Genomic DNA, 24,722 nt, shown 5'->3' on the forward strand with positions numbered 1-24,722 from the left:
GCTCTTTCTTTCTCTTTTCCTTGGTATTATCCTCTTTGGATCAGCTAGCAAGGCACTTCTTAAGCCTATAACCCTGAAGTTGCCTTTAGGAACTAAACCAGGGATCCAGAAGCAAAAATGAATTTTAAGATACTTTATTCAGAATATTCCTCCTGTTGCAGCTGGGCAGTGGAGATGGTGAAAGAGAGAGGGTGGTTTGAGGCTCTTTGCAAAGGGATCCTTGGCTGATCCAACCTTCTTTCTTGTTTGGTATTTTAAAAGAATAATTACTTATCTTAAAACAGGACAAAAACCTGGAGTCAAATAAATTGATTCAGTGGAAGCTAAAATTTTGAGAAAAGAAAAAAATAGACTGCAAATAAGTGCAGACTGAGGCAATAAAGTTAAATCATTGGGAGACATTATTCCATGTTGTATGGGTAAGGTGGTTACAGTAAAAACTTGATGCAAATCTTGGCTTCTGAAGAGAATTATGGGGAGTTATAAAGGCAGTCTGAGAGGCAGTGGGGAGAGAGTACACTAGATTTGGATACAGGAGTAGGACTGAACTCAAATTCAGGTTTTGCTCTTTACTTACTGTGTGACTTTGGGTGAATCATCGATTCACTCATCTATAAAATGTAGACAATAATATTTGCATTATCTGCCTCTCAGGGGTGTTGTGAGGAAAGAACTTTCAATCCTCAAGTACTTTTGTTTGAGGTTGCCAAATTTTTTTATTTATTGTTTTTTAAATTTATTATTTTATTTAATGAATAAATTTAGAATATTTGTCCATGGTTACATGATTCATGTTTTTTCTCTCCCCTTCTTCCTCACCCTTCCATAGCCAATGTGCAATTCAGCTGGATTTTATAAATATCATTGATCAAGACCTATTTCCATATTACTAATATTTGCAATAGAGTGATCATTTAGAGTCTACATCCCCAATTATATCATCATAGAACCACGTGATCATGGTCATGTCTTTCTTTGGTGTTTCTACTCCCACAGTTCTTTCTCTGGATATGGAAAGCGTTCTTTCTCATAAGTCCCTCACAATTGTCCTGGATCATTGCATTGCTGTTAGTACAGAAGTCCATTACATTCAATTTTACCAAAGTGTATCCTTCTCTGTGTACAATGTTCTCCTGGTTCTGCTCCTTTCACTCTGCATCAATTCCTGGAGGTCTTTCCAGTTCCCATCAAATTCCTCCAGTTCATTATTCCTTTGAGCACAGTAGTATTCCATCACCAACAGATAAAACAGATACCAACATTCCCCAATCGAAAAGATACCCCCCATTTTCTATTTTTTTTTGCCACCACAAAGAGTGTGGCTATGAACATTTTTGTACAATTATGTTTCTTTATTATCTCTTTGGAGTACAAACCCACCTGTGTTATAGATGGCTCAAAGGGCAGGCAGCCATTTAAAGTCCTTTGGGAATAATTCCAAATTGTCTTCCAGAATGGTTGCATCAATTCACAACTCCACCAGCAATGCATTAGTCTCCCAATTTTGCTACATCCCCTCCAACATTCACCACTTTCCTTTGCTATCATGTTAGCCAATATGTTAGGTGTGAGGTGGTGCCTCAGAGTTGTTTTGATTTGCATTTCTCTGATTATGAGATTTAGAACACTTTTTCTTGTGTTTGATAGTTTTGATTTTTTATCTGAAAATTGCCTGTTCATGTCCTTTGCCCATTTATCAATTGGTGAATGGCTTGATTTTTTTGTACAATTGATTTAGCTCCTTAAATATTTGAGTAATTAGACCTTTGCCAGAGTTTTTCGTTATAAATTTTTTTCCAATTCATTGATTCCCTTCTAAATTTTGATTGCATTCTTTTTGTTTGTACAAAACCTTTTTGGTTTAATGTAATCAAAATTATTCATTTTATATTTTGTAATATTCTTTATTTCTAAATTGGTCTTAAATTCTTTCCTTTCCCATACATCTGACAAGTATACTATTCTATGTTCATTGAATTTACTTATAGTTTCTTCTTTATATTTAAGTCATTTACCCATCCTGAATTTATCTTGGTATAGGGTGTGAGATATTGATCTAGACCAGTGATTCCCAAAGTGGGAGCCACGGCCCCCTGGTGGGTGCTGCAGTGATCCAGGGGGGTGGTGATGGTCACAGGTGCATTTGGGGGTGGTGAATAACTGTAAGGGGGTGTTGATAGTATGTTACAGGGGGCTCTAAGTAATATTTTTTCTGGAAAGGGGGCAGTAGGCCAAAAAAGTTTGGGAACCACTGATCTAGACCTAATCTCTCCCATATTGTTTTCAAATTTTCCCAGCAGTTTTTGTCAAACAGTGTGTTCTTGTCCCAAAAGCTGGGATCTTTGGGTTTATCATATACTATCTTGCTGAGGACAGTTACCCCAAGTCTATTTCATTGACCCTCTCCTCTATCTTTTAGCTAGTACCATATCATTTTGATAGCCACTGCTTTATAGTACAGTTTAAGATCTGGTACTGCTAGGCCCCCATCTTTCAAGTTTTTTTAAAAATTATTTCTCTTGATATTCTTGATTTTTTGTTCTTCCAAATGAATTTTGGCATAATTTGTTTTAATTCAATAAAAAAGTTTCTTGGTAGTTTGATAGGTATGGCACTGAATAAGTAGATTAATATGGGTAGAATGGACATTTTTTATTATGTTAGCTCATCCAACCCAGGGGCAATTAATGTTTTTTCAATTATTTAGATCTAGTTTTAAATGTGTGGAAAGTGTTTTGTAGCTGTGTTCATATAGTCCAGGTGTTTGTCTTGGCAAATAGATTCCTAAATATTTTATATTGTCTATGGTGATTTTAAGTGGAATTTCTCTTTCTAACTCTTGCTGCTGAGTTGTATTGGAAATATATAGAAATGCTGATGATTTATGTTGAATTTATTTTGTACACTGCAACTTTGCTAAAATTGTTATTTCCATTAGCTTTTTGGTTGATTCTCTAGGATTCTTTAAGTAGACCATCATATTATCTGCAAAGAGTCATAGTTTAGTCTCCTCATTGCCTATCTTAATTCCATGAATTTCTTTTTTCTTCTCTAATTGCTACTCTAGTATATCTAGTATCATGTTAAATAACAGAGATGATAACAGGCATCCTTATTTCATTCCTGATCTTATTGGGAAGGCATCTAATTTATCCCAATTGCATATGATGCTTGCCAATGGTTTTAGATACATACTGTTTATTATTATAAGGAAAGGCCCCTCCATTCCTATACTTTCTGGTGTTTTCTATAGGAATGGATGCTGTATTTTGTCAAAGGTTTTTTCTGCATCTCTTGAAATAACCATATAATTCCTGTTGGTTTGCTTGTTGATATGGTCAATTATGTGGATGATTTTCCTAATTAAACCATCCTTGCTAAAAAATCCCACTTGATTATAGTCATTAATTCTTGTGATCACTTGCTAGAGTCTTTTTGCTAGTAATCTATTTAAGATTTTTGCATGTATGTTTATTAAGGAGATTGTTCTGTAGTTTTCTTTCTCTGCTTTTGGGCTACCTGGCTTTGGAATCAGTATCATATTTGTGTCATAAAAGGAATTTGGTAAAACTCCTTCTTTGCTTATTTTGTCAAATAGTTTGTATAGTATTGGGATTAGTTGTTCTTTAAATATCTGATAGAATTCACTTGTCAATCCATCCGTCTGTGGGGATTTTTTCTTAGGGAGTTCTTTGATAGCTTATTCAATTTCTCTTTCTGGTATGTGATTATTTAATTATTCTATTTCCTCTTCTGTTAATCTAGGCTATTTATATTTTTATAAATATTCACCCATTTCACCTAGATTTCTGTATTTATTGCCATATAATTGGGCAAAGTAGTTCTTAATAATTGCCTTAATTTCCACATTATTAGAGGTGTGGTCTCCCTTTTCATTTTTGATACAGTTAATTTGATTTTCTTCTTTCCTTTTTTTTATTAGATTAACCAGTACTTTGTCTATTTTATTTGATTTTTTCAGAGTACTAGCTCCTACTCTTATTTATTCACTCAATAGTTTTTTTACTTTCAATTTGATTAATTTCTCCTTTGATTTTAGGATTTCCAATTTACTTTTTATCTTGGGATTTTTAATTTGTTCTCTTTATATATTTTAATTTGCATGCCCAATTCATTGATATGTTGAGATATACACTCAGGGATATAAAATTTCCCCTGAGTACTGCTTTGGCTGCATCACAAAGGTTTTGATATGATGTCTTCTAAATGCCATTCCCTTCAATGAAATCATTCATCGTTTCTTTGATTTGTTCTTAAACCAATTTTGGAGAATCATATTATTTAATTTCCAATTAATTTTTTATTTGCCTCTCTATGTACTCTTACTAATTATAATTTTATTGCATTATGATCTAAAAAGTTTCATTTATTATTTCTACTTTTTTGCATTTGTTTGCAATATTTATATGCCCTCGTGCATGGCCAATCTTTGTGAATGTACCATGTACTACTGAGAAGAAGTATTCCTTTTTGTCCCTATTCATTTTTTCCATATATGTATTAACTAATTTTTCTAGGATTTCATTCACATCCCTTGCCTCTTTCTTATTTATTTTTTGTTTGATTAATCTATATCTGATAAAAGAAGGTTCAGATCCCCCACTAGTATAGTTTTACTATCTATTTCCTCCTTAAGTTCCAATAGTTTCTCCTTTAAAAATCTGGATGTTATACCATTCATTGCATACATGTTGAGTACTGCTATTTCTTCATTGTCTATACTGCCTTTTATCAGAATGTAATTACCTTCCCTATCTCTTTTATCAGATCTATTTTTATTTTGGCTTTGTCAGATATCATGATTGTGACTCTTGCCTTCTTTTTCTCAGTTGATGCCCAATAAATTTTGCTCTAGCCTCTTACCTTTACCCTAGGTGTATCTACCTGCCTTGTGTGTGTTTCTTGTAGGCAACATATGGTAGGATTTTGGTTTCTAATTCACTCTGCTATCTGCTTTTATTTTATGGGTGAGTTCATACCATTCACATTATGATTTATGATTGCTACCTGTGTATTCCCATCATTTTGATTTCCTCTTTCTTCTTTCACTATTTCCTTCTATACAAGTGTTTATGCTTTTAATCAGTTCCTCTATTCCCCACCCTTATTTTCCTTTCCTTCCTCCACTTCATATTCACCTCTTATTTTTTTCTTTAAGATCTATTAAATTCCTTCACTACTCCTTTTCCCTCCCTTTTGTTACTCCTTGCCCCTCTTCCAACCTTGGATTTCCCCTCTCAAATTCCCTGTAGGGTAAGATAGAATTCTATACCCCAGTGGATCTAGCTGATCTTCCCTCTCAGAATTGATTTCATTGAGAGTAACATTTAAGTATTACCTATTACCATTCTCTTCTTCTCCTTCTTATAATAGTATTCTTCCCCTCTACTTCCCATGTACTTCTTTTTATGGTATAAATTATCCTATTTTTCTTCTTCCTTGAAGTTTCTATTGGTGTCATCTTCTATTCCCACCTACCCCCTTTTTTACATATCATCTTAAACCACTTAATACCCCAACCTCTGCCTTTGAATAATTCTTCTATCTACTATGACAATGAAAACAGTTTGGGGGAGTTACAAATATCCTTTTTCCACATAGGAATATAAACAATTTCACCTTACTGAAGCCCTTAAGAAAGAGTTTTTTCCCCTCTTTCTTATTTAACTTTTCATATTTCTCTTGGATTTTTGATTTGGACATCAAAATTTTTGTTTGGTTTTAGTCTTTTCTTTAGAAATACTTGGAAATCTTGTATTTTGTTAAATGGCCATACTTTCCCCTGGGAGTATGTAGTCAGTTTTGATGGGTACATGGTTGTAGACCCAATTCTCTTGCCCTTCTGAATATTATATTCTAAGTCTTGTGGTCCTTTAGTGTGGAGGCTGTCAGATCCTGTGTTATCCTGATTGGTGCTCTTTGATATTTGAATTGTCTTTTTCTGGCTTCTTGTTATATTTTCTCCTTAGCTTGGAAGCTCCTGAATTTGGCAATTACATTTTTGAGGATTTAATGTAGAGAGTGATCTATGGACTCTTTCAATATCTATTTTGCCTTCTTATTCAAGAATATCAGGGCAGTTTTCTTGGATAATTTCTAGTATTATGATGCTAAAGCCACTATATTTTTCACGGTTTTCTGGTAGACTAGTTATTCTCAAATTGTCTCTCCTAGATCTGTTCTCCAAGTCCGTCCTCTTCTCAATGATATATTTCATGTTTCCTTCTATTTTGTCATTCTTTTGACTTTGCTTTATTAATGCCTTTTGTATTGTGAGATCATTAGCATCCACTTGCCTAATTCTAGTCTTAAAGTCTTGTTTTCAGCTATGATCCTTTGATTTTCCTTTTTAGTTTGGCTATCCTGCTTTCATGGCTTCTAGCAGGCCAATTCTGGTCTCCAATTTGCTTATCATTTCATTTGATTTCTGGACTTCTTTTTTCCAAGTGGGAGATTCTGTCTTTTAAACTGTTATTTTCTTTTTTGAATTACTTGCATTTCTAATTCCCACTTTTCTTGTCAAGTTTCTATCTTTCTTACTTAGTTCTTGAATTCTTTTTTTGAGTTCCTCAAGAGTTTCTGGCCAGTTTCCATTTGGGGGGGGAGTTTGGATGTGTTTGCTTGTTTGTTGCTCTCTGCTGTTGCCTCTGGACTCTGCTATTTTTCTCCATAGAAGTAAGTTATCTAATGTCAGATGCTTTTTTCTTATTTTTTTTGTAGTTGTAGATTATAGTTCTTGGGTGTTAGTGGCCTTTGCAATGTTAGTTTTTTCTTCCCTTACCAGCCATAAGTCTGAGTGAGGAGGGTAGGCAGCTCTCTATGTATAGAGCTACTGAGTGGTTTTTGCCCTGAGTCTATTTTTCCAGTCTCCCTTGCATCTTCTGTGGGCAGCCCCTCTTTGACCTATCTCTGCACCGAAGCTCTGTGTTTCTCAGCCTCTTCAGATCCCAAGTCTCACTGCCCTCAGGGGTAAGTCTGTGGTGCCCTCAGCCAGCCCTCTGAAAACTCCACCCTTGCTCTGACTCGGGCACCATTGGTGGGGTAAGGGAGGGGTGATCAGCTTGTGTTTTGGTAGATATTATAGTGTGGAAATGCCCAAATCCTGCCTACCTTCAAGGCTGTGCCCCTTGGCAGAGCCCCTTCCCTTGTCTTATTTTGGTTTTTATCCTTTTGACGTGCTTTATGTTGGCCTGTTGTGAGGAGAAGACCCTTGCTTCCACTCGGTAGCCATCTTAGCCTGGAAGTCTTCAAGTATTTTTTAAACAAGATTATGATTATTCTTATGTATGATCCATACTCAACAAGCTCTCATCTAAACTAATGAAAAAATGCAAGCACCATGAAAGTCCAAGTGACCAAACATAGATGGATGAAAGGGAGGAACAGGCGATGTCACCTGCTGAGGATTCAGTTTCAGAACAATGATATCACATGGAGATATGCAAAGGAAAGCTGTTGTAGATAATCACAACATGAGTTTGTTAGTATTTCAAATCCTTGAGTGAATTTCACACACAGGGAAGCCCTTCTTTATTTATGGAATATTAGAGTTAGAAGAAACTTTAGTGTCCATCTAAAGCAGCCTCCCTCCTCCCAGTCTACAGATAAGAATGGTTAGGTTTTGAGAAGGAAGGTGACTTGTTCAAGGCACATGGGCCAGAGCTGGGACAAGACATAAAATATCTTTGCTCTTGAGCCCAGTGCTCTTTCTTCTATGTCACATGCCTTTTCCCTACCGGATGTGATATACTCAGTATATTCTTTTAAAAGATAAGGAAGCATAGCAAGCTAATAAATGTAAAACTTCATCAAACCTCTGATTTGGCCTCACCAAAGGCCCTTTGCCTTTAAGAATTCATATTTGTGCCTGACTGTACTCTTCTGGCACAATTAATAAAATGAATGACCCTCTTCTGAATTTAAAAATACATACCCCAGCTCCTTAGAGCTGTGAATCCCAGCTGGGAACCTGAAAAGCGTGAAATACACAGTTATCATCTCACATCAACAGAAACTGATCGTCAAGCTGTAATTCCATGATAAATGTCTCTATGACACATACCCACTATTGGGTTATGCCCCAGAGACAAATGTTGAGAGATGAGGAAAGAAGAGAGGGAGGGAAAAGGCTGGGAGGAGAGTTGTTTGTGTGGTTTATATGGAGAATCAGTTTGCTTCACAAGAGAAGTGACGAGGTGATAATAAAATAATAACAGTAAAAAATGTAACTGTACATAATGCTTTCCAGTTAAAATATACTTTATATGTAATATCAATTTTGATCATCAAAACAAACTTATGAGGTAAAAATAATGAGTCCCATTTATCCTGATAACCACCCTGTAAGGAAGGTAATAATCATAACAGACATTTATTTAGCACTTTAAGGTTGGAAAATCACTTTACATACATTATCTCATTTGGGTTTCATGACAACCTTCTGCAGTAGGTACTTTGACTTACAGATAAAGAAACTGAGGCCCCAAAGAGCTGAAGCAATTTGTGCACAATCACACAACTAGTAAATTTTGAATTCAAGATTTGAATACAAGTCTTTAGACTCCAAGTCCATCATTCTTTTTCTTTAACCATTTACTTTCTGTCTTAGTACAACTCTAAAACAGAAGGGTAAGAGTCAGGTAAATGGGGCTAAGTGACTTTCTAGGAAGTGACAGCTAAGGAAGCCTCTGAGGTCAGATTTGAACCTGGGACCTCCTGACTCCATACCTGGAGCTCTATACAATTGGTACCTAGATGCTCTTTCCATCATTCTTATTACCTCATTTTACATGTAAGGAAACAAAGGCCCCAAAAGATGAAAGCAGTGGTAGACAGTGAAAAGAGCATTGACTTTGGAGTCTGATGACATTGGTTCATATCCTACCTTTGATTCTGATTTATCTTTATGACTTTTAGCAAGTAACTTAATCTTCCTGGTTCTTAGTTTCCTCAACTATAAAATCAAAGGTTGAACTAAAATGGTCTCCTGTGTTCTTTCTGAATCTAGACTTGATATTATCCCTTGATTAGATTAGATCCCGATTAGATATTAGTTGAATAAAGAGTTAAATTGCTTCACCAAGGTCACATAGCTAATGAACAAAATTTTCTGACTCCAGAGCCAAGTTTCTGCTATGTTATACATCTCAACAAGAGGGAACATGGCATGGCGGATGCCACAAAGGTTTTGGTCCAAATCCTTCATTTGTCAATGTGTGACCAAAGGCATGTCATGTCTCTGGGATTTAGATTCTTCAACTGTAAAATGAGGATAATACAACTTGTATCAATTTCACCTGGTTATTATGTATATTACAGGTGATAATGTATTTAAAAAGTGATTTGCACAATTTAAAGCATTATATAAATGTAAATTGTCATCATCTCCTCTACTTGGAATGCTAAAACAAACAAAAATCATAAACAGTGGGAATTGGGAACCAGAGCAGATGCACTCTAGCTATGTTACCTTAGGCAAATCAATTCATTATTCATGACCTTGAGGAAACTGGATGGTCTCTTCCAGTTCCAAGAATCTATCAATGAGTGTAACAATACTGGAAAGATGGATTAAAATATGATTAGTCCGTCCAAAGAGCCTGGTAGTGTGTTTTTAGCATTTTTTGGAAGTCTGAGTATTGGGGTGAAAAGGGCATTGGAATTAAGGGCCAGTAGATCTGGGTTGAATTTTGTCTCTGCAACTAGTTAACTGTATAACCTTGGACAAATTCTACTTAACTTCTGTGAACTTTAGTAATAGAATAATATTACTTGCACTAGCTACATTGAAAAGCTACACTTAGGATCAATTGAGACAATATCAGTCAGTCACCATCAACAAGCATTTATTAATATGCCAAGCACTTTCATGTGAGTCTGCACTCCTAAAACTATAGCTCATGGGCCCCTACTAGAAAGCTTTCCCTTAACTATCACACAGTAGACATAGTTAACTTAAATCAATGACTGTTATTTACTAAGATAGCATTCTAAAAGCAATACTTACAATATACTTCTTTCATAAATTTGGAACACACTTTTCTATAAATTCATAGGGCATCTGTGGGAAAAGTGGGAACACACTCAGTACAATGATAAGGCATCAACCATGTAGGGAGTGATTTCTTGTTGTCCTTTCTTTCTTTGTGGAATCCTTACATGCCATTCTCTCTGGGAATTACATCTCTGCTGGGTTGGTTGCTCAGAGTAGTGGGTTTCCATGATCTGTTCTCCATAGTTCAACTTGCAATTGCCTGGGCTAATTTTCTCTATGAATCCATAATCAGCTGTCTTTTTTTGCTGCCAGGGGTCATGTTTTTCAACTTTGCTTCTGGTCTTATGTCTTTGCCTCTATGTCTGATCAAAGATAGTGTATCTCTGCTCTCTGCTGGATGTAGAAAAGAAACTTTACCTTGTTATAAATTGATACCCTGTTTCTTAAACTATCTTGAACTTATGACTTGAATTGTTAGATTGTCTTTTAAGGGCCATCATGGCAATGATCAATTTTCTCTTAGCCAGTGGAAGTGAACCTTCCAATAAGGACAAAGAAAACGCCTTCACACTCCATAAAGGGATGAAAGATTGATCTTTACTTGGTCACTTGCCTACTGTTGCCCCTTCCACTTCAAAGATAACTTTATCATTCTTCAAAAAGAGGCATGTGGGGTATATGACCTTTTATAGTTAGTTTGAGGCCGCATTATATTTCCTTTACTTTCTTTGATTCCATCCAAGTCTTCCTGGATGGACTAACTGACTAAAGACCAAGTCCCATATAAATGGAATTAGCACTGGCCTGGGATTCAGAATACTTAGATCAGAACCCACAACTGGCCACTGACTTGCTGTTGTGGTGCTGTACATGTCATATCCCCTTTATGGCCCTTAGTTTTCCCTTGTTTAAAAAGGTCTGGGGTGCTAGTCTAGGTCTTGTAGTGTAAGGAGGAAAAGGAAAAGAAATACTTTGCAAATAGAAAATAGACAGGAGAGTTTTCAAAGAGAGAACTTGTCACATGCTCAGAACTAAAAGGGCTATTGTAGAATTTGGGGACTTCTTAAAAGTGGACACACTGAAGCAGTTGGGGCTGTTGGTTGCTGTCCTTGAGAGAGCTTGGAGAGGTTACTTCCTGTGGGGCTTGATTGGTCTGAGCTTAGTGGGAGTGAACCTACCTATTCCTTGGGAAGCCAAAGGTTCCTGATTTCCAGCTATTCAGCTATTTGGATATCCTGATATCCTGGTGGAAGATTTTGTCAATCTCCTGTCTATTTTCTATTTGCAAAGTTTTTCTTATCCTTTTCCTCCTTACAGTAGCAAATTGTACTCACTGCTGAGAGGGTTGCTAGCAAACAAATTTGCTCACCTTTTTGCTAATTATATGTTTTTAACTCTCATATACTCACTTCTTCCACTCAGTGGAATCGACCATTAGACCTCCACAACTACTTGGAGAGATAACAAAAATTTTGTTTTTCATAGACAGAAAAAGGTAGATTAGGCAGTATTGATAGTTGGAGGATAGAGAAGAGTGTTTGTACAACAGCTCCACATAAATTTTGGTAAAAGTTTTAGTCTTTTTCAGTTAAAAAGTTTCACTCTATAAGCACAGATGTAATTATGTTGAGAAAGAAGGGATAGCACATGCCTTAAAGAGACCCTTCTATGTTCCCATAGGAAGACAATAATGCTAGAGTGGAGTGTTATAGCATTGGAACCTTAGGGTTTGTGCTTTGTTGAGGGAGAGTGGTAATGGACAGTATAATTCAGAACAGTGGTTTCTTTTAGGAACATAGACTGGAACCACCTTAGGGAATAAAAATAACTCTTTAAAAAGCAAATGTATTTTTTCAGATATCAGTGCCCTGAAACAATAGCCTGATGACTATACCCTAGTTATGGTTCTCCATTACTACTAACAGTGGAAATTAATTTATAAATAACTACCAAGAGAAACTTGGATTACAGACCTCTGTGTATGTATGCATGAGAGAGAGACAAAGAGAGACAGACAGAGAGAGAGAGAGAGAGAGAGAGACAGAGAGAGACCAACAGAGAGACAGACAGACAGACAGAGAGAGAGAGAGAGAGAGAGAGAGAGAGAGAGAGAGAGAGAGAGAGAGACAGAGAGACAGAGAGAGAGAGACAGAGAGAGAGAGACAGAGAGATTTCTCTCTTATAAGCTTGTCCTCACTTCTGCCCCTGGGGACTGGGATGTGCAGAAGGCTCTGCTAGAAATATACATTAGTTTGAAAGGACCACTAGGCTTATCCTATATTTGACCAACTAATGCATGGCCTTGGTGGATCAGTTTGATTGACTTTCACTTGCCTCTGTTGGAAGTAGAGACACTAATGTTGTTTTCTTTGCCTGAAACAGAATCCCCCTACCTACCCATCTCTTCTTATTGACACTGTCCTATCCAAACTTCAAAGGCTCAGTTCAAATGCCTTTTGTTCTTCCTGATAATATTCCTTCTGCCTCAAACTAGAAGTAATTTCTTCCTCATCCCATCTCACAACATTTTAAACTCCAAAGCATTTATCGTATAGACAAAATGTGTACATGTGGATGTGTGTGTGTATAATTTTCTTCATAAGATTTGCTTCTCTGACTAATTTTCAGATTTTGATAGAATAGGTTAGATCAGAACCTACCAGAACCCCCATTCTCCCTGTATTGCCATATATTCCTGAACCAAATACTGGCATGTGATTTGATTGTTTTTAGTTTTGCCTCCTTTCAGTCATTAAAGAGCCAAACTACACTTGGACAGGAATCTTGTCTACAAGAGCCATGGCAATAATAGCCAAGTCTTTTTCATAAAGGAAGACCTCAAGAAAGAGGAAATTTTCTATCTCTCTATCATCCAAGGCAGTCTATTAACATTTAGATAGCACTAAGGGCATACCCTATTTATTCACTTCTACTGCATCATAAGTTCTCATGCACAGGGGCCATGTTTTACTTACTTTCTTCCCCCCAGCCCCAGTGCTTTGTACATCAAACTGCAATTTTTTTTTTGGTTGGAGGGAGGGGGAGACTGATTTTATTAAATTAAAGAATTTCAGATAAAGAATCTCCCTTTACTAAGTATATAAGCAATTGTACTGAAACTTAAAGATAGCTAAGTAGCATGATGGATAGAGTACCAGACTTGGAGTCAGGAAGATCTGAGTTGAAATCCTGATTCAGACACTTACTACCCGTGTGACCGTAGGCAAGTCATGTGACCCTGTTTGCCTCAGTTTCTTCATCTATAAAAGGAGCTGGAGAAAGAAATGGCAAATTGCTGTAGTATCTTTGCTGAGAAAATACAAAGTGTGGTCACAAAGGGTCAGATATAACTGAAATAACTGAACAACAATAATAATTGAAACCTAAATCTTAGAGAGTTGACTAGGGATGCTAAGAGACTAAATTTCAGCCTCTTTCTTTCCTTGGGTCATACGAGCAGTAGGTGTCAGGAATGGGACTTGAATTTCATTGTTCTTGTCTCTAAGACCAGCTCTATCCACTCTGCCAGGTTGTCTTTTTGGATAGAGTAGGTATTTAATAAATATCTCATGAATGAATGAATGTATGATGCTATATATACATGGTAAAAGTTTCAGTATTTTTTATTTGTATAGTCAGGCTGAGGATGAACCCTCCTTGGCTTTTCCATTAGCTCTCAACATTTCCCACAGATCTACCTCAAAGAGTTTAGAGTAGAACATTCAGAACTCTTTGTCTGGCTTGCTCATAAATTGGCTTTTCACTACATTGTACCTGCCACTTCACCCATATTGTGTGAGAGAGAACTCCGAGGTAAGTGAAATCATTAGCTGAGGATAGACTTCTTTTTGAGGGATTCCTGGCATTTAGAAGTTGATGTGGACTATTCAAGTATGTGGGGAAATCTGAAGGAGAAAAAGATGTTGAGAGGTTGGACAGAAAGTGGCACTCCACCCCTTTAATGTTTCAGGGCTGAATAAAAGTTGGAAGGGAGCTAGAGTTTTCCCATTCCACTCCCCTGATTTTACAGATCAGGAATCATGAACCAAAGGATTTAAATGATTTGCTCAAGGTCACAGTGGCAATAAGCAGCAGGGCCAGGACTCAAGCTCAAATTCTCTAGGGCTCCAGCCAATATACTCCATTACATCTCATCTGCTATAAGTTAGCAAGTATTTTATTTTTGCATCTGGAAAGACTGAAAGAAAAATTGTAGTGTATTTACAGTGAACCAAAGTGGATTTATTGGCTTAAAAAGAATCTTTGGGGCCATTAGAGTGTCTGAGAAAATAAAATTAAATTAAAATGTAGTCATGGATTCAATGTTTTTTTTTTCATCAAAACTCTTCTTGTATCTTTTTAAAATTGCAATATTGTTAGGAAAAGATCTCTTTAAAAATCCCTTCATTCCTAATTCTGTTCAACTTAATTGAATTCAGTTCATTTCAACAAACATTTATCGAGCTTCTGCTTTGTACAAAGTACTGAGATGCCTGATGACATTAAACAAAGGCTTTCCAAAGCTTCTTAAACCCTTCTGTGTACTCTGGGCTATTTGATACTAGAAAAGAAGAGGACTAGGCAGTCTGGCCTGAAAAAAAAAAGAGACAGGAACAGCTTTAAACTTACAAAATAGTTCATTGTGAATTCAACTTGAACTTGATCCAGGGGTTAGGGTAAAAAGTTTCAATCTTTCTCTAAGTTTGATGTTAGAAAGTTGAAAGTTGCTGTTTGAATTTAAGGGATTATTTGTCCTAATTTTTCCCTTTTAACTTGGGAGGGCATAGCAATTAACTAAACTATTGAAGAAGGGTAAAAATAATCTTCCTGCGTATTAAAGGACTAAGAAATTCTATGCTAGATTGGAATTGGAGTCCATTTAGTCCAATATTTCATCAAGGTAGAATAGCAGAGTATGGTGGCTGAAAAAGATAATATACATAAAGCACTTGGTGAAGTGTAAAAAAATACATATCAATTATTACCAGTATTATTGGTTATTGAGAGGCATCATGGTGAGTAAAGTGGAAGCTGGCCTTGAAGTTAGAAGTAGCCTAGTTCAAGGCACACCTCTCACACATTTAGCCTATGTGACCCTCTTAAAGTTCTAGGCAATTGTCTAAGACAGTGATGGGCAAACGTTTTAAAGAGGGGGCCAAAGGAAAGGAAATGCTCATCTGTCAGTGTGTTTCTAAGGCAACTCTTTCGAAGTTTCATTGTATTGTATCCTACTCATTGTATTTGTCAGATTAGGAATAATGTTGCGCAGTCAGACAGAACATTTCAGGGGGCTGCATCTGGCCCTCAGGCTGTAGTTTGCCCATCACTGGACTAAGAACATAAGTTGCAGAAAAGGTATTCACTTGCATTGGTAAAGGGAATTTTCTTACTCTGAAGTTCCTTATGTCAATGAAACCACAGAACTACTCCTAATTTTATTATTAATTATTAGTATTATTAATTCTAACTTTTCTCCTCAATATCAACCTCAAAAATGTCTCTCCAGGCCTCTAGCTTTTTAATCTCTTATGATAATATCCTAGAACTGAAACAAAAATGGGGCAACCTGGACTTTATTTCAGGATACCAACATAAAAAAGGGGAAAACTCCTCTTGGAGAGTATACTTCCTTCTACTATCAACCACTTTGTGTCTTGGTTCTATGCAAGCCTGTATTGCCATGTTTCATGATTATATCCATGCCTTCAATCCCAGGTCCCATTTCTTTGGTGCCCTTAGAACCTATCCTCTTTCCCAACTCTTTGTGTATGGTATATTCTGATTTCTAGAGAGGACAAACTGCTTCTTCTCTTAGAACAACTGCACAGTTAGATTATCCCCTGTACTACTGACCTCCCCCATCCTGTTTACCCCAACTGAATTTAAACTAGTCCCAAGAATTTATGTTAATAGTTCTTCTGGATTCATACACTTACCTAAATTCTTCTTGAACCCAGCTTCTTTTCTAGCCAGTATATCTCTGCATAGCTAGTTTCAAAAATGTATTACCTAAGTGAAATAGAGTTTCTTTTTATTTGTCATAACACTGCCTTTTTCAGACTTGAAGGAATTCTTTCTAGTCTTGGTATTCATGGTTTCAAAATCCATTCTTCTCTCATTCATGATTTTGATCAACTTTGGTTTCATCCTTCATGTTTCTAATCTGGAGTCTGTTTTAGAAAGCCTTATGGATCCTTGATTTCATAGAGCAGGCAGAGAGTTACTCAGTTACTGATGTGGGTGCTTATCTTTCAGAGCTGTTGGTTTGCTGTCATAAGTGACAGACAGGAGCTACATGAATTTCTCCTCTCCAGCCAAATGGGGTTCTGTGACCATATCTCTGCTCATTTGTGATGTTCTATGACCATACAAATTGATGAAGAGCTTCCCTTCACAGTTTTTTCTGACCCTGTTCTCAGACTCAGTGGTCTGTTTGCCAATCAGGCTTATTTGATCATCAAGCTTCATCCTACATAACTGAGGCTCTTCTTTATTTCTTTTGATTCAAGTATTGGCAAAGATAGAGAAACACAAGTCCTTGATGGCACCTGGTCCCCTCCAATTACTGACAAGGGAGAAGTGAGGGGAAATTGTTCTCAGAAATGGAATTAAATTGTCCATGCATCTGTCACCATCTGGAGAAGAGAGAAAAATTTGGGAAATGAACAATGGTGCTTTTGAATTCTGCTAATTAACTACTTTGGGCTATGAAGATCTTGAGTGTTACATCATTGATGTACAAAGGAGCCAGGCCAAGGATGATACAAAAACACAGGGTGCCCACACCAAAAGAGACATTTACCTGTAGGCCAATTCAATTAAAAATATACAATTGAACAAAAACATGTGGTTGGTTTTGTTGATAATACTAACGATTGTCTCTGGGTCTGCATGGCCCTGCCCAAGGTAGATATGATCAAGTATTTTGACAACTCCAGTTAGCCATAAAGCAAATCTCCCATTTATCTGTAGGATTAGAAATATAATAGTTTCTGTGTATAATCCGCTGCAGTGATGTTTTTCATAGACATATAATATCAATCATATATCATATACTTCCTTAATATTTAGAGGAATTTATATTTAGACAGGAATAATTCTACTGTAACCAAAAGAAAAATAGTAAAATGGTATTCAGACTCTGACAGGCTTTAACTGCCCCCTCTCTTAGAGTTCTGGGGGGCACCATGGAATTTTGTGCTGTAGCTTGAACCCCTCACAGCAATATGGATCCCACAGTAACCTAGATAGCTAAACTAAGGTAGACTATGGTATTGTTTGAAAGTCTAACTAAAGTAAAACAGGTTTGGCTGCCAGAGTCTGAATGGCTCAGCTCAGAGCTACATAGCTTGCAGAGATAGCACCCAGATCAGGATCAAGACTCAAGATCCTCAGACCCAAGACCCAACAAGCCAGGTGTCCTGCCTTTTTATACCAGGACTCCAATTGCCTTTAACTGCCCCCTCTCTTAGAGTTCTGGGGGGGCACCATGGAATTCTGTGCTGCAGCTTAAACCTCTCACAGCAATATGGTTCCCACAATATGGTATATAATCATATACCATATTATTTAATTATATATTACATATATATATATATATCTTATATTATAAGAGGTAGTTAGGCAGCAGCACTAGGATGAATGCTGTATCTAAAGTCAGGAAGATCTGACTTCAAATCTGCCTTTAGAAACTTGCAAGGTGTGGTGATTCTGGACAAGTTACTTAACCTCCATCTCCCTCAGTTTCCTCAATTATAAAATGAAGATGATATTAGCACCTATCTTCCAAGGCTATTGTGAGAACAACATTAGATAATATTTGTAAAGCACTTTGCAAACTTTAAAGAATGACATAAATGTTATTAATTGTCATTATCATGATTATAATTTTGCTAATGAATTACTTTTCAAAAATTAGAATGGAAATTCTCCAAATTTTATATAAACTTGAAATTTTAAAAGCATTACAAATTGTTCTAAATACTTAAAAAAACAAACTCCCAGGGGCAGCTGAGTAGCTCAGTGGATTGAGAGCCAGGCCTAGAGATGGGAGGTCCTAGGTTCAGATCCGGCCTCAGACACTTCCCAGCTGGGTGACCCTGGGCAAGTCACTTGACCCCCATTGCCTACCCTTACCAATCTTTCACCTATAAGACAATGCACAGAGGTTAAGGGTTTAAAAAAAAACAACAAAAAAAACCAAACTCCCTAGGCCTTTCCAATTAACCATCCCTCATTCTCCCCCGTTCTGACTAAAGTTAAGACAGTTTCCTTTTGGTTATGATTCTGATCATTCTTGTAAATGGCAATCATTTAACCAAAACCTAGGCAAGAAAAGGCTGGTAGAGTGGAATAGCAGAGAAAGGGCTGTATTTAGGGACAGGAGAAATCTCAGTTTGAATTTGGCTTCCAGTACTTAAAGCTATGTGACCATGGGCAAAATCCCAACTTCTTTGGGCCTCTGAGTTACCTTATATGTAAAATGTGGACAACAATCACTGTCATGCCCGACTTCACAGTGTTGTCATGAGGACTACATGTGAACATACATGTTTGGCATTCTGTGTCTCTTCAAACTTAATATAAATGCAAATTAATATAAAAATCCTCCCTCCTCCCACCCTAAAGAGCTAAAAGTTAATACACATAATCATTGCCTTGTTATTTCTGTATTTTTCCACTTGTTGTCACTGGTTTGCTATTTATAGAAAGCAGAATTTGGTAAAATAGTTAAATTCAGCCAAAAAAATTAAATTAGTTTTTTTTCATAGGGTGGAGAGGCAGGTAGAAATCTATACCAGATCCTAGATCATGAACTGGAAAGGAAGTTTGAGGCTATCTAGTACTACCTCCCGATTACATACATAAAGAAACTCTGGCTCATAGAGTTTAAGTGACTTACAGTCTCAGGGGGAGATTTAAACCAAGGTCCTCTAACTTTCAGCTCCAAATCCATCTGACTTTCTTTTTTACTATGCTATCTCAATGACACCAGACAATGGGTTCATTTTTAAAACACATATTTTTCTGTGCCTCTTTAGGCTGTTTAGATCCCAAAGCTCAAATTATACATTGATTATCAAATAAGAATATTTATAAAGCATTGGGCACAGTTCCTAGCCCACAGTAGGCACTTAATAAGTGTTTATTGCATCCTACTTCATAGAAAATCAGCTGAAAATATTTTTAAAATAATTATATTTCTTATCATGCCAAGTTTTCTTAACATGGCAAAAAAGAAAATATGCCTTAAATGGGGTACACTTCCATTCGTTGGGAAAAGAATATAATTTCTTTTATCATCTTGAATTATTCTATGTCATGGAGACAGATAAGAGCCATAGAACTCTAGAATAATAGAGCTGGTTGGAACACTAAGTGATCATCTAGGTTAGCTTTCCCCTTGAAGACAAATGCAGGGCTCCAACATCCAAGACAGTCTCAGGTGTCAGGTAATTCTCAGACTGGAAAACTCACACCTCCTTTTGGTAACTCATTCCTAAGGACATAGATATCCCATTTTCTTAAATAGATATAGCGTTATTATGATTCTCTATTAAGTATTAACATATATTTTAGTGTCAATCACACAGTATTTAGTAGTTACATAGTCATTATTTACCTACAATTACAGGTTGTAGCATCAGAATAATCACTACTGGGTAATTGCTTTGTAGTAGCAATATACCTATGGCTATAGCCACCGTGTAAATTATAGCTTTTTAATCTCATAATTATAGTGCAGAATGAAGGCACCAAAGAGGTGGAGATATAATTGCTAATTGCCAAACAGTGCAGTGGGACTTTATTTATTTTCTATCATGACAGTTTAACTGCAGAGTGTAAAGTAAGTAGTGTAATTTGAGCATGATTTGCATATATCTAAGTTACAGACACTACCTGGCTTGTTTTAGTTGGTATTTCAGTTAGACTTTACCTAAGTTTCTATACTTCTATGCAAATATTCACTGCCTACTTTTGGCCCCTTTGGCCTGATTATATCAATAGGGGTTCAGGTTAAAAGACATTGATATTATTATTTTTCTCTTCAATAAGGCTTAGCTCTAAATGATGTTTTCAGGAAAAAAACTAAAGGCCAAGGTTATAGCCTTAAGGGAAAGGATATGAAAATCTGCAAAGCATTTGGATCAATGTGAAAAAAATCCTAGTAGAGTACCATGTAGTTCAATAAAAACATACCTACCAAAAGTTTTTAGGTTATCTAGGTAAAAGCTGGTACTAGATATCTCAGTATCAACATTTTAACTAAACACATCCAGGAGACTATAAGCCCTCTAGGGTAGGGACAGCTTTCCTTATTTGTATTTGGATCCTCAAGAGCCTAACATATCGTCTTGTGTTTTTTTGGGGGGAGGGATAAGATGGGGTGGGGCTTGGAACTGGTTTGCCATTTATAATCTTAGACACTTACAAGATGCCCAGAAAAGTAAAGTGGCATCCATGATCACAAACCCAATAAAATATCATAGGTGGGATCCTAAACCCATGCCTTTCTGAATATTCAAGCCAGCCCTGCTGATACTTAAGAAATACTCATTGAAGTGAACTAGATTAGATTTACTTATACTTAAGGACATTAATTACGATGAGAATTTTTCCATTGAAAATATTAAGCACTCATGAATTCCATTCTTATTATAAAGCATAAAAGTATGTCTCTACAAATCCCCCCTGAGAAAGGATGATTTTTCTCTCAGGCAGGGATGGGAAAAATCTTAAAAGAATCCATTTGTGGGGTATGATTTTACATCTGAAAAATGTATATTTTACCTCCTAGATTTTTAGTCTGCAAGGTCGTTTGTCTATAGAAAAGAACTTGGCCATTAAAAATATGCAGCAAAAAGTTAACTGGGCCAGATGTTTCTTTGACTGAAATATCCCATTTAGTGGATCAAAAGTCCAATGTCTTTCAAGGCAATGGCTAAAACCTGATCTTTTGTAAAATCATTGATTTTGTGAAGTATCCTCTGACCCATTTTCAGTGTTGCAAGCAGAAGCTACCACCACAATTCTACCTACAAAGAGGTTGAAACAAGTTGGAAACCATAAAGCAACACATTTTTGGACAAATGAAAGAAGACATGTTTAAAATGTTATGCTTTTTAACATAAACACAAGGAGAATAGCTTTATTATGCTCAGCTTATTTCTGAGATCAAAGCCAAGTACAAAGATAAGATAGACTATCAAAGCATCATAAAGTATAAAGAACTCATGTCTACAATTTTAATACTGAAAAAAACACTTTCTTTTCTTGCTTAGAGTCCTTAACTCTGCCTCCCTAGAGATCATGGACTACTTCACACACAGTATTTCATGTTTAATTTACAAAAGTCAGGCATCAGCTCCTTAAGAGCAGCTTGGCATAGGGAATAAAGTGTTGGACTTTGAGATAGGAAGAAGTAGGTTCGGATACCACCTCTGACACCTACTAACTATCCAACTTTTGGTAAATCATTTAAACTCTTTGAGCTTTAGACCAGGGTCACAATCTCTCTTGCTAATGGGTGTTTCCACATCAGGAATTATCTACACCCAGGTCATCATAAATTCTTAATGTATGTACCAGACAGTAAAAATCTTGTGGGTCTAGAAAACTTGTAATAATTATTCCTAGTGGTATCCAGAGGTTTTCCTTTGGTTATTCTTTTGGGAGAAAAAGTAACCCTGAGGTTGGAGCTGTGAGAAAGATGGGTTGGTTTAAAATGATAAGAAACATAGTCAGGCATGAACCTCTGGGCAAGGAGATTTCAAAGAATAAAATGAAGAGTGTGGAGATTACATTAGATTAATATTTTGAAGAATCTTAAGTAATTGAAGGCGAATTACGAGAGAGGGCCAGGCAAAATCCTATAAGAATTCTGCCAAAGTGTTTGAGATCCGAACAGGCAGAGGAGAGGAGAAAAATATTAAGGACAACAAAGAGAGTTGTTTTTATTGTTTGTTTTCTTATTTTGTTTTGTGGTTTATACATTAAGGACAAAAGGAAAATCAAAGAAGGGACAAGAGTGGTACTTTGGGAGAACTACAATAATAATAACTAGCATTTACCTGGTATTTAAAGCTTTGCAAACGTCGGTCGGATGGCTTCTTCTCAGTAATGTTGTAGAGGTGGGTTGAGTTTGGGTAAGATGGAGTCTTGAGTCCCTTCTCTTAGATTTGATGGTTGGTTCTGTGATTGTGGGTGAACTCTTCAGAATGGTAATGGTAACCATGGCCTGAATCACTGCACTGCTAATTTCTAATTCATTTTCATTCAAAACATTTGGGTATAAATATATAAAGTATCAAAACTTGTTATGAAAGCAAATCTATTAGTATGACTTCAACCAACCATATAATTTTGGTTCTCCCTATAACATATTACAATTACTCCTTTATCAAAATCTTATTTTCACAATATTCATTAGTTAAAACTCATAGCGCTTGGTTGTTTCTCTCATCTTTTTTGAAAGACAACATTTTAAGATGAGATCAGAAATGGTATAGACCCTATTTAAAAAAATTAATAAACTAATCAAAAATTAAAACTGACTTGTAATAAAAAAAAGAGATATGTCTTTAATTCAATACTTTAGCCAGGGCTTTGAATGAGAAATATGAGATTAAAAAAATTCCCAGTAGCATACTATAGACACTATATAGTGAACTTCCTGCTAATGTTATAATTAATGATGTTATAATTAATAACTAATGCTGCTTCTACCTGAGTTGAAATTCACATCCTGGTCTCGGCGGATGCATTTATTTCAATCCGACTTCAGTAGCTAGAGCTGTATTTCATGATTTCTTTGCCGTTAAAGAGAGACGACATCTACGGGCATCTCGAGCCCGGTACCCCATAGAACACAGAAACCTTGGCTTGGCCAGGGGGGAACACAAGGAGGAAAATACCCTCCTCAGTGACTTGTTTCTGCAAACAGATCTAGGAGAGCTTGTGCTTTCCAGGGTGAAAAACTCCTCGTAGAAGGGAAATGGAGTTTTCCATGAATAGAAAGAAGGACAAGGCAAGGGGATGGTTTAGCTGCGAGAAGGGCAATGGAAGAATCGATACTAAAGAATGGAGTGATGAGATGAGAGAACCTCGCGAGGTTTCCCTAAATCTAGATAAGCATCTCAACTCTTTGTCATTAGCTGTTTCAAAGTGACGATCAAACCACCAATGCTAATTTAGTTAAAAATCTATAGTTCTCCAGCGAAAGCAATAGCTAGATTTATTTTGCTTTTTCCAACCGTGGAACTCCAATACTAATTACGAGCTTCTATTTTTTCCACATAAAGGCACTGTATGAAATGTCCAATGTTGCTAGGTTCAAATGAATTCTATAGTGTTTTGTTGAAGGGAAAGAAACACATCCAGATTTAACCATGGCCTGGGCTTCTTTGCTCCATCAGTCACAAAATAAATTAGATGGGTCAAACGTTGTAGATTTAATCTCACTGTGAACTGAAAACATAGTAGCTCTCCCTGCCATTGGAGTATCGTCAAGCATACGGTGACCCCCCGGTGAACTGGAGGGGAAGAGGGATCGCTAGCAGGTGCAGTCTGATAGAACTCAATGTTGCATTCAAGTTTATTCTTTGTACCATTCTGAGAACAGCAGGATTGTGTTTTGAACCAAATACCCCAGGGCTTTCCCTTGCATTCTCACAATTACCTGGGCAAGGGGAGAGAGAGAGAGAGAGAGAGAGAGAGAGAGAGAGAGAGAGAGAGAGAGAGAGAGCAAAAGGAAGACAGAGAGACAGAGACAGAGAGACAGAGACAGAGAGAGAGAGGGAGGAGGGAAAAGGAGAGCACTGGAGGCAGGGCAGAATTCTCTGAGGGCACAGAGAAACCCAGTCAAGGGCAGTTCAGATAAAAAGCAAAGATCGGCACAAGTTACTGAATAGAAAAGCCAACTGAATTTTTTTTAAGATAGAAAAAAAGAAGAAACATCCTGTTTAATAGAAACTAATTGCTCTCCACCTCCCACTGACATAGATAGCCCAATGTCAGTACCTGCTGGCTGGGCAGCCCTTTATTGAGAATGAAGAAGGGAAATGTGGTTGTCCTGAGAAGGAGGGGGCTCATTCCATTCCCTTTGGCTCTCTGAGACCACAGAATAAGCCCTCTGTGGAGGAGTGAGGCTATCCTGTGATGGTTAGAATAGAAGTCTATGGTGCTGGGCAGTTAGGGACGATGCTCACATGAAGTAGGGCTAGATAAAGGTCAAGCTGCATTAGATAGGGCATTGGTTGGCCTGCTCTTAAGCTTGGGTAAACTGAGGCAGAGAGCACTACAATACTGTACTAGCTGCACAGGGAGCCTAGCGTATCAAAGGAAAAACCTTTAAACTGAGCTGAGCTATCCCAGGCTGGGTTGGGAAGAACACATCTCCTTCAGACGTCCCTGAGCACACCCATTAGGGAGGGCTGGCATTTTGAAAGGTCAGAGTGGAGTGCATTAGAACATATTTATGAACTGACCAGAGCCAGATTTTTAATTTTGATCGTAAAAGAGCAAGTAAAAAAATGCAAAGCTTTAATTGGTTGCTGACAAATGCCAGGCATGGTCTTCCCCCCACCCCCTTCCTCCCTTACTTCCTTACTTCCTTTCCTCCCTCCCTTCCTCTTTCCTTCTTTCCTTCCTTCTCTCCCTCCTTCCTTCTTCCCTTCCTTCCCTCCTTCCCTCCCTCCCTCCTTTCTCT

This window comes from Gracilinanus agilis, chromosome 2 (genome assembly GCF_016433145.1).
Source record: "Gracilinanus agilis isolate LMUSP501 chromosome 2, AgileGrace, whole genome shotgun sequence".
NCBI lineage: Eukaryota > Metazoa > Chordata > Mammalia > Didelphimorphia > Didelphidae > Gracilinanus > Gracilinanus agilis.